General features: G+C 33.0%; 1 pseudogene; it reads left to right on the top strand.

The window, feature by feature from the left end:
- The first annotated feature begins 2,403 nt into the window (after nucleotides 1-2,403).
- Nucleotides 2,404-13,977, top strand: part of LOC108692182 — a 55,012-nt pseudogene continuing 43,438 nt past the window's right edge.

The following is a 13,977-nucleotide window of genomic DNA, read 5'->3' as shown; positions in this document are numbered from 1 at the left end:
GGTGCTTCTCTCTTAACGCATCGCGACGTGTCACCGATCTCATGGTTCTTGCTAGATAAATATCTTTATCGATGCTTTATCGACCTTGAAAGAAAGAACTGTGAGAACACATCAATGATGTGTCATCTAGACAAAACATCTTGTTCACGTTATAATACTGCGGTTTTGGGGACACGGGGTCTGCGGCGGCTCGAAAACGCATTTTGGGGTGAACGCGGCAGCGGCGAGATGGCAGCGGGATGGCGGCGGCGGCGGCGGATGACGAAAAAAAATATGGAACGCATAACGAAATGTCATCATGTGTATCATGTTTACGTAATTCATCGACCAGGGTCCTATGTTTATGTAAACAGCGATGTAGCCGACCGGGGCCTTCCTCCTCCTTCCCCGCGCCAGTACCACCACGTCTTCCTCCCCGCGCCATCCTCCTCGCGCCTGCCTCCCACGTTTACAAGTACCCCCTGCGCCCCGTGCTCCCCTTTAACCTCATGGTTAGAATCTGCCTTGTTATGCTACTCATGATGATGATCGAAACGACACCGTATGTTTGAGTTTGATGAATATATCGATGTAACGTTTCGAACGATTAGCCCAACTCGATACGATCGATGTCAAATATACGCGATTGTTCAAATATACGCGACTTCAACATCGCGTCCAAAAACGCTATACGCGATAGCGATGTCTTCAATAGACATCAGCTCGTGGACTATTGGCTTTAGTTTTTAATATTAGGTGTACAATTTTGCTTCCGCCGTTTTTTTTCCGAAATTCGAGATTTTATTGTAAAAAACTGGTTATACATTTATGATTCAAAGTATTGTCCATCGCTGGACACTACTTTCTCCCATCTTTCGGGTAGCGTACGAATCCCGCGTCAAAAAAACTGGTCATCTTTTGAGGCTATCCACGAATCGATCCAATTTTTTACTTCTTCATAAGACCGGAAGTGCTGGTCAGCCAGGCCGTGTGCCATTGATCGAAACAAGTGATAGTCAGAGGGAGCAACGTCTGGAGAATACGGCGGGTGGGATACGACTTCCCATTTCAACGTTTCCAAGTATGTCTTGACCACTTTCGCAACATGGGGTCGAGCATTGTCATGCTGCAAAATCACTTTATCGTGTCTCTCGTTGTATTGCGGCCGTTTGTCTTTCAATGCTCGGCTCAAACGCATCAATTGCGTTCGATACCGATCGCCTGTGATTGTTTCAGTCGGTTTTAACAGTTCATAATACACTACGCCGAGCTCCCACCAAATACAGAGCATGACCTTGGAGCCGTGAACGGTTTGGCCGTCGACGTGGAAGCATGGCCGGGAACTCCCCATGATTTTCTGCGCTTGGGATTATCGTAATGAACCCATTTTTCGTCCCCAGTCACAATGCGATGCAGAAATCCCTTCCGTCTTTGCCTTTCAAGCAGCTGTTCACAAGCAAACAATTGCCGTTCAACATCTCTTGGCTTCAATTCGTACGGCACCCAATTTCCTTACTTCTGAATCATTTCCATGGCTTTGAGGCGTTTTGAAATGGCTTGTTGAGTCACTCCCAATGATCGTGCCAATTCTTCTTGATTTTGACACGAGTCTTGCTCAAGTAATGCCTCCAATTCTGCATCTTCGAAAACCTTCTCTCTTCCACCGCTATGCCGGTTTTCGACGTCAAAATCACCGTTCTTGAAGCGTTGAAACCACTCACGACACGTTCTTTCACTAATAGCGGCCTCACCATAAGTATTTGAGAGCATTCGATGAGCCTCAGCCGCAGATTTCTTCATATTGAAGCAAAAAATTAAAACCTCCCGCAAATGACAAGAGTTTAGCTCGTAAATTGACATTTTCAATCGAGAATAACTTTATGATGCAGACACAAATCGACTAATGTTTCTATGGGCTTATGTTGACAGATGCCCAAGTTTATTGTATGACGTCTATGATCTATTTATTTCGACCACCACTTACCGCTAAAGCCATCTATAGGAAAACGGCGGAAACAAAGTTGTACACCTAATATGTTCGAAAAAAAACGATGTAATATGTGAATAAAATTTTTTTTTGTTTATATCATTATATATGTACTTTCTTTATTTTCCATCCTACTTATCGTATATCATATATATATCTATTCAATGTAAGACAAAAAAATGAAAAACAAGTATGAAAATAAACGCAATTCGGAGATTAAAATTTATCTTCTCATTTTGTATTATTTACTTGATCGCGTGATATTTGTATCACTTTACATTGATGATGATGATATTACCGCTCGAACATGTTGTGACATGTCGAATATTCGTGAAAAATCTGGTCACGTGACATGTCACTATTTGGCAATGTCGCATTTATATCAAATCGCATTTGATGATCATCATTAGAACATGTGACATGTCAAACGATTTTGGATGCGAAAAGAAAAAAAAAGGGTGATAGGAGAAGATGACAACGCATTTTGTGGTGGACGCGGGGTCCGCAGCGGCGGCGGCGGCGAGGTGTGGGATGTGTTGTGCTCCAATGCACAACATGGCGGCATGTATCATTATATCGGTAAACATCAATAGCGCTGGGACTTCCCCGCGCTTTCTCCTCTGCGCCTACGAGTGCCCCCCGCGCTCCTCTCTAGCCCCATGAGTTAGAATCTCCCTAGTATTAGCTAGGGAGCTAACCTACTATTAGCAATTTTAACAACATTAAGACATTAAAATATCTGTACATAAATTAAAATTATGTTGCGACATAATAATTATAAATTTCTGTTATGATATAATTTTAATTTGTATAATTATTATTATATCGCGACATAGTATCAATTCATTGATAAAGATAATTTTTTTAGACAATTACTTTTTAAGAGTTTTTTTTACATCAATGAAGGTACCTTTTATGCTGTTTTATTAAAAGTAAAGCAGATCTCCAAAAAATTCTTTTTAATATTTTTAATTATGAATTATTTTTAATTATGAAGAGAAGATAAATCTTTTTTTATAAAGAAAGAAATTTTCATTTTTTATAATGCTTTACATATTTTCTTTTGAGCATGATTTTATTTGGATATTTAATTATAAAAAATTCTTTAAAAGAAAATATATACTTCAGAATACTAGATAAAACCACTCGCAAGAAAATTCATTAAAATAATTCATTTTAAATTTCAGTGTTAACGTAAAAATTTATGAAAAAGAATAGGATTGCTTAAAAGATAATTTAACATAAGACAGAATTCATTTCTTTTGCTCTTCAAACTTCCAAATGTTGATAATGAAAAAATTTTATTTTTTGTTTTATATTTTCTTAATATATTACATTTTATATAGAAACTTTTTAAGAAATGGATTTTTTAAGTAATAACCACTCATCTGTAGTAGATAGTTATATGGAGAATTTTTTATGAGAAATTTAATTAAAAAGTATGAATAAGAAAAAGATAATATTTCTATTCTATATAAAAGGAAACAGAGTTTTGAATTTACAAAGAAAGATTTTTTAAATAATTTGTAAGATTATATTTTTTATATAATCTATAATTTATTACGTTTTGACGAGAATTCTTCTCGTATCCTTTAAAATTTTCCTGAAAGAAAATGCTTCTGACAGAAGGAATATAATTTTTAATGGAAAATTTTCTCATTATTATGATGCGTGAGAATATTGCGCGATAGCAGCGAAGTTAGCGGAGTGGCGGAGCGCTCACGCACACTACTAGGCGTGTGACTCACGGACCTGCGTCCGTTTAAAAGTCCGTTGGCTTAACTTTACTCGATAATAGCTGCTTTATGCACTGTACAAAAAAATGACTCAGGAAACTTCGACTCAATTTTAGATCAGAATTAGCGCTATATAATTAATGTCCGCTTTTTAAGAAAAAATCTTATATACACACGTTAGATACTTTAACTCTCATTGAGAATGCTTCTTATTTTTCTTATTTTTCTAAATATTCATATTTTTTAATATGATTATAATTTTCCTCATTAATATGTTATTTTTCTAAATATTACATTCATATCTTACTACTATGACTTACTATTACTTATTATATCAAGATCTAGCAGCGCCAAGTGTTTTACACTTTTTTTCTTTAAGTAGAAAAATTTTTCTACTTAAATTAATTTTTTTTATTTTATACAGTTAACTCTTTAATTTTTTGTGTATTTAAACATAATGTTTAAATTAATTTTGTGATAATGTTTTGTATATTATTTTGAAGAAAAATTAAATAATCACTACTTTAGTTGGAAAAGAAAATGTCTTTGAATGAATTGTGGTATAATAATTTCATTTAAGAGGAATTTAAACCATTTGCTTTGGAATAGGAAGATCCTTCAATAAGATATGCGTATACTTATGTTTCATTGTATAAAAATTAAAGATAGTTTCATTTGAATTAAGTAAATAATAAAGTGGATTAAGTAAATAATAAAGATAATATCATTTGAGTTTTACTTTTTATTTTGATAGTAGAATTTAATTTGACGTCATAGTTATTGATATCTGATAATGATAAATTTTTTATACAAATGATACATATTATTAGATTAATATTCATTATTTATTTAATTTAGCGTGATATAAAGAAATGGGATTTAACTTGGTGCCAGTTCTTGATATCAAATCCTTTATAAGAATGATCATTAAAGTATCATTAAAGTTAATATTATTTATTTAATTATTACATGGAATTTAACTTGGCCCTAATTGTTGATATCAAATCTTTTTTACGAATAATACCTAAAATTTTGAAGAATTTAACTTAGCATCAATTTTATTGATATCAAATCTTTTATACGAATGATACTTACTATTAGAATTAAGTAAATAACAAGAGATAATATCATTTGTGTTTTACTTTTTAATTTGATAGAATTTAATTTGATTGGTTAAGATTGTAGCATTTGGGTTTTAATTTTTCATTTGCTACATCAATTTTTTTCAAAGAGTACTCGTAATAATTGATAGAAAATTAATGTTGCCATTATTTGATTAAATTTGATTATTAGTAGGATTTAACTTGGCAATTATTGATATCAAATCTTTTATAAAAATGATACATATTACTACAATTAACTAAATTAAAAAATCCCATCACCACCCCTATTGTCTTAAAATAGGGGTGATATTGGTGGTCAGACGCCTTGTGTGTTTCGACCTGTGTCCGTTCTAAGTTCGAATTTTATCGGCGCACATAAGGCTTGTTCTGATAAAGCACGAGGCTATCTAATTATTTGATTGCCTCAGGATCACGGATAAGCCAATATATTTTGGCTTTCGCAGAGAGAAGATTGATCAACTGAAAGCTTGACGCCCTGCTTCGGGGCTAGGCTCGGGGTCGGGTTGCTGAGCGATTCCTGTGAAATATCCCCGGGTAGTAGCGTCCCGACGGTTTTTGAAGTGCTGATCGACCAGTGTCGCGCGTGTAGGTGACGCAAACTGGGAGTAGCCTAGGCTACTATCGGTGATTGAGATTGGTATCGTGGGGACTGGACAATCGCCCAGTCATGGGTAGGATTCGCGGGGGTAGTGGTTGATAGCTACATGCTGGATAGGCTAGACCCCGACGAATGAACTGCATTATGCTTGGGAACCAGCCTGCATAGCTAGAGTGTAAATAATTACTCGCTCCAATTAGTGAGTTGCTTGTTGTGACTTACCCTCAAGTGCAGTGAAAATCTCGGCATAGCCGTGACGCGCTGATATATTCCGATCCCATGGGAGCCGTGTGAGTTAAGCTTTATTACGCAGGTTATTTATTAAGCAGGTATCACACATTAAACATTCTTTCTCTTTTGTTTTAAAATAGTAATATAAAAATAAAAATACAAAGGACCGGTTTCACCAATTTCGATTAAGCCGAATCCGTGAATAATCATAAGTGTCAACCATAAATGGTCAATCAACTAAAAAGCAAACGCGATTAGTCAGTTTCACGGTCAATTAAGTAATTGATTTTTGGTTGGTTAAAAATATGCAAATAATGGTAAATGTTCAAAAGTACTATAAGCAATTAATAAGAAATAATAGCTCAAACTTTTTGTTACTAGCTTTATTTAAAAAAAAAAGATTTTTTATGAAATAGAGTACTTCTAAACATTTACCCAAACAATAAATATTTAATATTTTATATTCAAATTTTTCTTTAATTATTCCAGTGATTCCTCACTCGAATCGAAACGAAAACACATCAATCGATATGCATACAGAATCGAAACGAGAACATAATCAAGAAATCAAGGAGCCAAGATAAAGCTTCAATTTATTCGAGGCTCTGCACGTAGAATTCACAAAAATCACAGAAAAGGGAACGTTTACAGTGCGGCAAAAATTATAGCACAGCAAAAGCAGATTGCAAAAATTTTTTTCGCGCGGTGATTAAAGAATGGTGAGATGTGCTCAGTTTAGTCAAACCACGTCTACTTTTGCTCCGCGTTTGTCTCTCAGTGAGTAGTCAATTGTGAAAAGCGAAACATAGAGCGGTATTCATAATTCGTTTGTATTAAAACCGTCTTAAATATGTCTTAAGATATTGTATTAATACAGTCTTCGACTTACAACATCTTAAAACTGACTTAAGACAGTCTTAATTTAAAGAATAATTGTAAGATTTAATTAATTTAAAGAAAAATTGTAAGAATCGACTATGAATACCAATCTGCTTCGCATCGTCAAAAAGTTGATACTGAATCTTTTCTTGCACGAGGAAAGATTAGAAAAAGAGTTGAAGAGATTGAAAGAGAGTTCTAGAACAATCTAGTGCAAGAAAAGAAAACGGATTATTAGTATTTTAAGCCGTAAAAAATTGACCAAATGCAAGGAGAATAATTGATTGTGATATATCTATTCATTGGTTTAAGATTTAAAAATTTATCATAGATTTCTCTCTCTCTCTCTCTCTCTCTCTCTCTCTCTCTCTCTCTCTCCGGGTTAAAAGTAGAGATCGGCCAAAGTTATGATATTGTCAAATCGGAAATAACGTGATCTTGGAAATGCGCGCCAATATATCAACGCCATTTCGATGAGAATCTTGATAAGCAGGAAGTCGATTCTATGGGTGTATTCAGTACACGATGGTCACTGAGCGCATAGTGAGCTCTTGCATCTGATTGGTATATTTCATAAAAGTATAGACCAACTAAATGTAAGAGTTCACAGAGCGCTCAATGATCGGTCATCACTGAATGCACTCTATATTTTCAAACAAGATGAAAATTACAAAAGTGCAAATTTACTAAGTGTTGATCAATGAAGTTATTAGTATTTTAATATTTTCTCACTTTTGTAATTTTCATCTCGTTTCAAGATACAGAATCGATCTCTTGCTGTCGCTTCTCTTATTCTCATATTCTCCCACACTCATATCCTGTCGTAATGACATAGCAGATCCAATCATGAATCGGTATTAGTTAATGTCAACTTTTAGGATCTCTAACATATTCCCACCATGGCTACATGAAGCTTTGATGCTCAAGTCCAATTAGAGGAGACCGGGTCGAGTAATGCAATTTGCCACTCTAGATCTACTATATAAGAATCAGCCAATCACACAGATAATTCTTTTGAACTCTTAATTCTGATTGGTTGATTCTTATGGTACGTCTTATGAAGTTAGTTTGCGTCGCATATTTCAGCATTTTTGCTATAGCTTCTACTCACTTCAATGAGCGCATTAGAGTGAATAAATGTTATTGGTGGTAGGAGCATTTTAGAACATGTTACAGCATGCGCGATTATAGTTACTGTTAGGGGGCATTTATATTAGGGTAATTCAAAAAATACGATGAAGGTACATTAAGGTCAGCTTATTTTCTTCTTAATTATAAGAAAAGGATCGAGTATTCCCCTGTTACAGTCGAATGACTACAATACACTATATTTGTTAATTGAGTCAGAAGACGATTTATTTGACCTAGATTTCCATTTGTTTATATAACCCAATAACTCAATATTTAACAAAAAGAGATCAAATGGAAACGAAATTACACGCTAGTAATTAACTAATAATTAACTAAGCTAAGAAATGGTAATGAAAAAGTGATTTATTTCTATTTGTTTATAAAATAAAAATAGCTAGATTAACAATTGCCGACGTATAATTTTGTTTTCATTCAATTTCCTTTTGTTAATTAAATTATAAACAAATATGAAGATCGTTATTGAATAAATTTGTTTTGTCATTATCATTTCTTAACTTAATTAACAAATATCAGTGTATAATTCCATTTCCGTTCGATCTTCTTTTGTTAAATATTAATTATAAATAAATAGAAATAAATCGGTTTTTTATTACAATATTATTTCCTAGCTTAGTTAACAGATACTAGCGAATAACTTCTTTTCTATTTAATCTTCTATTAAATATTAAGTTATGAACAAATGGAGAGCGAAATCGATTAAATCGTTTTTTAAATTATATTTCCTAGTTTTTAGCAATTACCACGTGTAATTATTATATGTTAAGCAATTATTACGTTTACAATTATTTTATTATATACTTTATCGATCCTATTTTGAAAAAACCGATCGAGACATTATCGTAGAGACTTATGCTGCTTAGCGCCGCGATACTGTTGTGTTTCCAAATGTCTTCAGATCACTAGCGCTCCTTGCGTAAAGAATGTCAGAAGGACACGAAAGGAATATGTGGAATGCGATCGATGATGATGGCGTATTTTAATTTGAATCTGAAAAAGTGGCAGTTCGGAACTTTGCGTCGCGATCGCCGATTGTAGGGTATGTACAGAAAAAAATAAAAATTCTTTTAATATTCTTGAGTCTTCCACGGGTCCTTTCTATATAAAGATTATGCGTTTCGCGGATTTTTTCCGTGTTCAGATCCATTCTTGGAATGCCAACGTTTCGTGAACCTTGCAATTCACTTCAGGGCGAGGAGCAAGATTGATACTGAGCTGTTCCTCCGGATTGTTTCTCTTTTATATATTATACGCTACTTGTTGGAGTGATGGAGGGAAAGAAGAGAATTGTGGGTGCGGAGGGGGGAGAGGTGGAGGAAATCGATCAATCTTCATTAACCGGGAGAATAATTTTCCATATTTTATGTTGTAGCCATTATCTCTGCAATGGGCAGTGGACTCTCCTATTTCTCCTGTAATCGCCAACATCTTCATGAAGCATTTTGAGAAAGAGGCCCTCAAAAAAACACTCAAAAAACCAGAAGTTCGGTTTTATTATGTAGACGATACATTCGTAATATGGAGACACGGCAGAGCCGAACTCCGTAAATTTCTTATTTTTTTCAATAATCAACATCCAAATATCCACTTCACTATAGATATAGAGAAGAACGGAAAACTCCCCTTCCTAGATGTTCTTGTCTCTAAGAAAGCTGATGGTACCTTTGGCCATCAAGTATACAGAAAACAACACACACAGATAGATAACTACATGCCGAGTCACACCACCACCCAGCACAAAAATAGTCTGCAATCAATTCACTTGTACATAGAGCTTTCACCATCTCTGACAAAGAACATTTACAGAACTCAATCACTTAAAAACAGCCTTACAGAAAAACGGACAAAAAAGACATAATCAAAACAATCAATAAACATGCAAACAAAACAACAGAATGGATAGGATCTTCTCATATGTCAAAGGAACAATAGATTGGATTAGCAGGATATTAAACAATCACAATATCCGAACTATCTTTAAACCATCTAAAAAGATAGAACAAATCTTAAGAAATCCTAAAGCTCAAAGACCTCTACTTAGCTCCGTAGGAATATACAAAATATCTTGTTCCTGCGGGCACACATTGGAGAAATTGAAAGAATGATCAACCTACGGATAAAAAAACATCAACATGATGTCAGGTTAAAATACGTCATGCAATCAGCACTATTAGAATATAACATCGAAACAGAACTGTTTGATAAAACAACACAATAGCCAACATTACAACATACTTTCCAAGAAAGTATAAAGAAGCCATAGAGATACAAAAACACCTTAACAATCTAAATAGAGATGGCTACAAATAAAATATAGAAAATTATTCTTCCGATTAATGAGAACTAATCGATTTCCCCCACCTCTCTCCTCACCCCCCACTCACAATTCTCTTCTTTCTCTCCATTACTCCAACAAGTAGCGTAATATATAAAAGGAGAACGACGCGGAGGAACAGCTCAGTATCAGGCTACTTCTCGCCTGATGAAGAGAATTGCAAGGTTCACAAAACGTTGACATTCCAAAAATGGATCTGAACACGGAAGAAACCCGCGAAACGCATAAGCTTTATATAAAAACTCTTTTATTATATATTTCGAGCGATTGCAATTGATTGAGCACACTTAGAACTTGGTTGGTTTAAGTTATTGAGTTTCCTCGATCTGACGCAATTTGCTGATTCGCGTAAAGAAGGCATGTCCGTGTCTCGCGTCATAACTTAGCGCCGAAACATTATCAATGTCCAGATGATATTACATACATTAAAATTCGTTGTTTTGCCCGTAGCTCTTCTTAATACATCTTTTAAAATTTTTATTATTTGAGCCATATTTTATTATGTATTGTGACGTGCAATTTTTGTTTATCACTGTCGAGAATCGTCGGCGGTGGAATCGCGCTCGCCTTCCCGACTCGGAGGGCGAGCGCGCATGCGAATGTGGGTTATTCCCATAATTATTTGTTCTTGTATAATTTTTAATAATTTTTTCTCTGTTTGTTAAGATTTTTTTTTCTTTTAGTGATTAGTCTCGCAGAGTTTAGAATTAAAATCGCCACGGACCGCGCTCAATAGCTGCAATTTTCTTCTGTATTTGTGCCGTCTCACCCACATTTGGGAGAAGACGGACTATTTCGCTAGGAAAAAAAGGACCCTACACTCACTGAAATGGTTTTTGAATTCAATGCTATTACTCCTCGATCTATTATAAAATAGGATTGACATAGACAATCATATTTATCGAAGAAAGAATATTTTAGTCGTGAATGAAAAATTCTTAACTTTAGATTAAAATAACTTTTATACTATCCTATAAATTGTCTCGAAAAGATTAGATTGAAATTTGTAGCAATCTTATAATATTCTTAATATAAAAGCCCGATTTGAAGGAAATTTCATTCTTACGAAAAGAGTATAATATCAGGAATCTTACATTGTTCTCGATTCAAGATCGTTTTTGTGATGAAAAGAAGTAAAGTTTTTAGCAAAAGCACAGATATTATATGTTCAATGTTTTATTATGTATGATAATTAAAATAAACAAACATATATTTATAACACTTACAAAATGCACATATAATAGCTATACTTATAGAGAACGTTTAATGATATAATTATTATATTATAATATTCAGACGCAATAAAAATTATAAACAATATCTCCTTAAAAAGTCAATAAAGAAACGAAATGGAACTAATTATTTATCATTAGCAGTAATTCTGATGTTGGTCGCTGTATGGACAGCTAGATCTTGAAATTTTAAATAACATCTTCAGTAAAATTAATTTCATAAACATGGAAATGAGTATTAAAATTTACAGTAGTGAGTTTTTTAAGTAAAAAATACACAGTATTATCTTCGGATATAGATATTATATGAATATAGCCAAATTGAAGATTTTTATTTCTTTCTCATTTTGTAATAACCAACATACCATTCTCTCTTATATCATTCTCATAATGAGAATTAATTTTAATCCATTTAACAATATTCCATTTTGTAAAACATATATTTTCAGAAAATATATAACAGAGCTTAGAAAACTCTTTCACCTCAGTTACACTGTGACATTTTATGATGAATGAAAATGATATTTTTAAAGATAAATCTCTCTCAGCCAATAATCGACAACAAAATTTAAGTTGATGTCTTTTAGCAATAGAATAAGGTAAATTGATTCTATTTGCTGATGAATAGACAATTTGTTTACCTTCTCTATGTTTAGCTTCCATTCTAATACATGACAGTGGCTCAAGAGAACCTATTTCAGAAATAATATCTGGATAATGGATATTAAGGTGCGTCAGAGTTTTATCAGATAAATTCAAATAGAGTAAATGATGTTGTTTTATAAGATCTTTTAATAATGGAATACTGTAATGGATATAGAAGACGTAATTAATATTAGGTGTAGTAGAAAGAAATCCATTATTTTTGCATTGAATGGAAAAATAATGGATTTCTTTTTACTACACCTAATATATCAATGATATGACGAGCAGTTTGATATAATTTCCAAATGTCAGTGTCATTGTCAGAAATATGATCAACCATTATGCTAAATAACGAATAAAACAACGCATTTCATTGGCTAAGAAGGCCAACTTAATTTGATTACGATCATTAGTTATGAGAGGAGGTTTATTACGCTGTTCCGAAAGACCAATAAAAACCTTGAATTAAATTATTTAAAATGTCTATGTCAAACTTTTTCTTTGTATTAAAATGTTAATTACACAAGTCATCGTTCGTTTCCATACTTCCTCATCTAAGTCGTGCATAAGTGAATATTTTCAACAATATGGAAATTTTTTAATTCATTGAAAATACATTCGGATTTAATATCAAGTATGAGTACTATCATCAGATCAGCATTATAATTTATAACATTTCGACGCATTAATGGATTTGAAACAGTTTATTTTTGCTAACTGTCTTATGCTCTTTGCATATGCGACAATAATAATTTGCTGAAAAATTGTCTACGTAATCCAAATTATACTGTTAACACCTAAATTATCCTCTGTAAAAAGACACACAGCAAAATAAACTCGAGTAATCTCATTTCCTGCTATAACGATTATGCCAATATCTTCTAAATATTTTAATTCATTTAAAACTTTCCGAAAAATATTTGCATTTCCAAAGGCTTTATCAGTCGAATGAAAAAGATTGACAAGAAATATATTTTCAAGCGATGACTGGTATTCTAATGGAAAAGCAATTTTGCAATAAGTAGCTCCCAATTTGTGCACTTCAATATGAGTTCCTAATTCTTTATTTGTTTCGTAATCATCGAAATATAAAATTAAAGGTAATACTACTTTATCACGAAATTTAGGAGCGATATTTTCTTTCCAAAGCTTGCCTTGAATAATATTACAAAGTATCTGAACTATCTTCAAGTGTTTTTATATAATCCAAAATTGTTTTCAAAACATTTGGTAATTCAAAAAACTTTCAGTACTGAACGAAGAGGAATAAATTGTCCATTAATAAGAGATGATACAATTGCAATTTCTCCATCAAAATTCTTTTCATCTAAAGTAGTTCCTATTATTACATATGTTTCAGGCTTAATAACTGATTCACAAGATTCAAACTGTTTCATATGCGAATAATGACTTTCAAATTCATTAAACATATTTTGACATGAATTGACATGAACATTCTTGTTATTTTATTTCATGAAGAGAAATTTCTTTTTGCATTCTGGCTTTATCTAATAATTCTAAAACATGTTTCTTTAAAATCATTAAAAATCCAGCTCCTAAGAGAGTTTTGTGACAATCAATAACTTGTTGAATTTCATTTTCAGTCAATGAAAAGCTATCATACATGAAGCAACATAGGTAATAACAGCATTTGTTAAAGTCTGATGAAAATCGTTATTGTTGATTTCACAAAGTTAAACACGAGAATCAGAAATGCTCTTATTTCTCTTACAGTTATATGATTCCATAGGACTTGTATTATCATCATTTGAATCTTGTGAAACATGAGAAAAAATACACTCTTCTTGCATATTTAGACATTTTGATTCATGGCCTTTAATATGTTTATAAGCTGACCAATTGTTAAAAACTCTTAAACAATTGCACCAATATATTAATCCTTTCCGAGCAATTTCATTTGAATGAAAGAATCGTATATGACCAAGAACAGCTTCTGCTACATTATACTTTTTGTTGCAAAGCACTTAAACATGTTTAAAATAAATATATAATCTCAAAATATTATAGTATTAAATGTGGATGAATTTTACACTATTGATCATATTAACAAAACAAAACGCC

Source organism: Atta colombica, unplaced genomic scaffold (genome assembly GCF_001594045.1).
Source record: "Atta colombica isolate Treedump-2 unplaced genomic scaffold, Acol1.0 scaffold65, whole genome shotgun sequence".
Lineage (NCBI taxonomy): Eukaryota > Metazoa > Arthropoda > Insecta > Hymenoptera > Formicidae > Atta > Atta colombica.
Note: the sequence above shows the minus strand (reverse complement) of the source record. Positions and strands in the feature narration are given on the sequence as shown.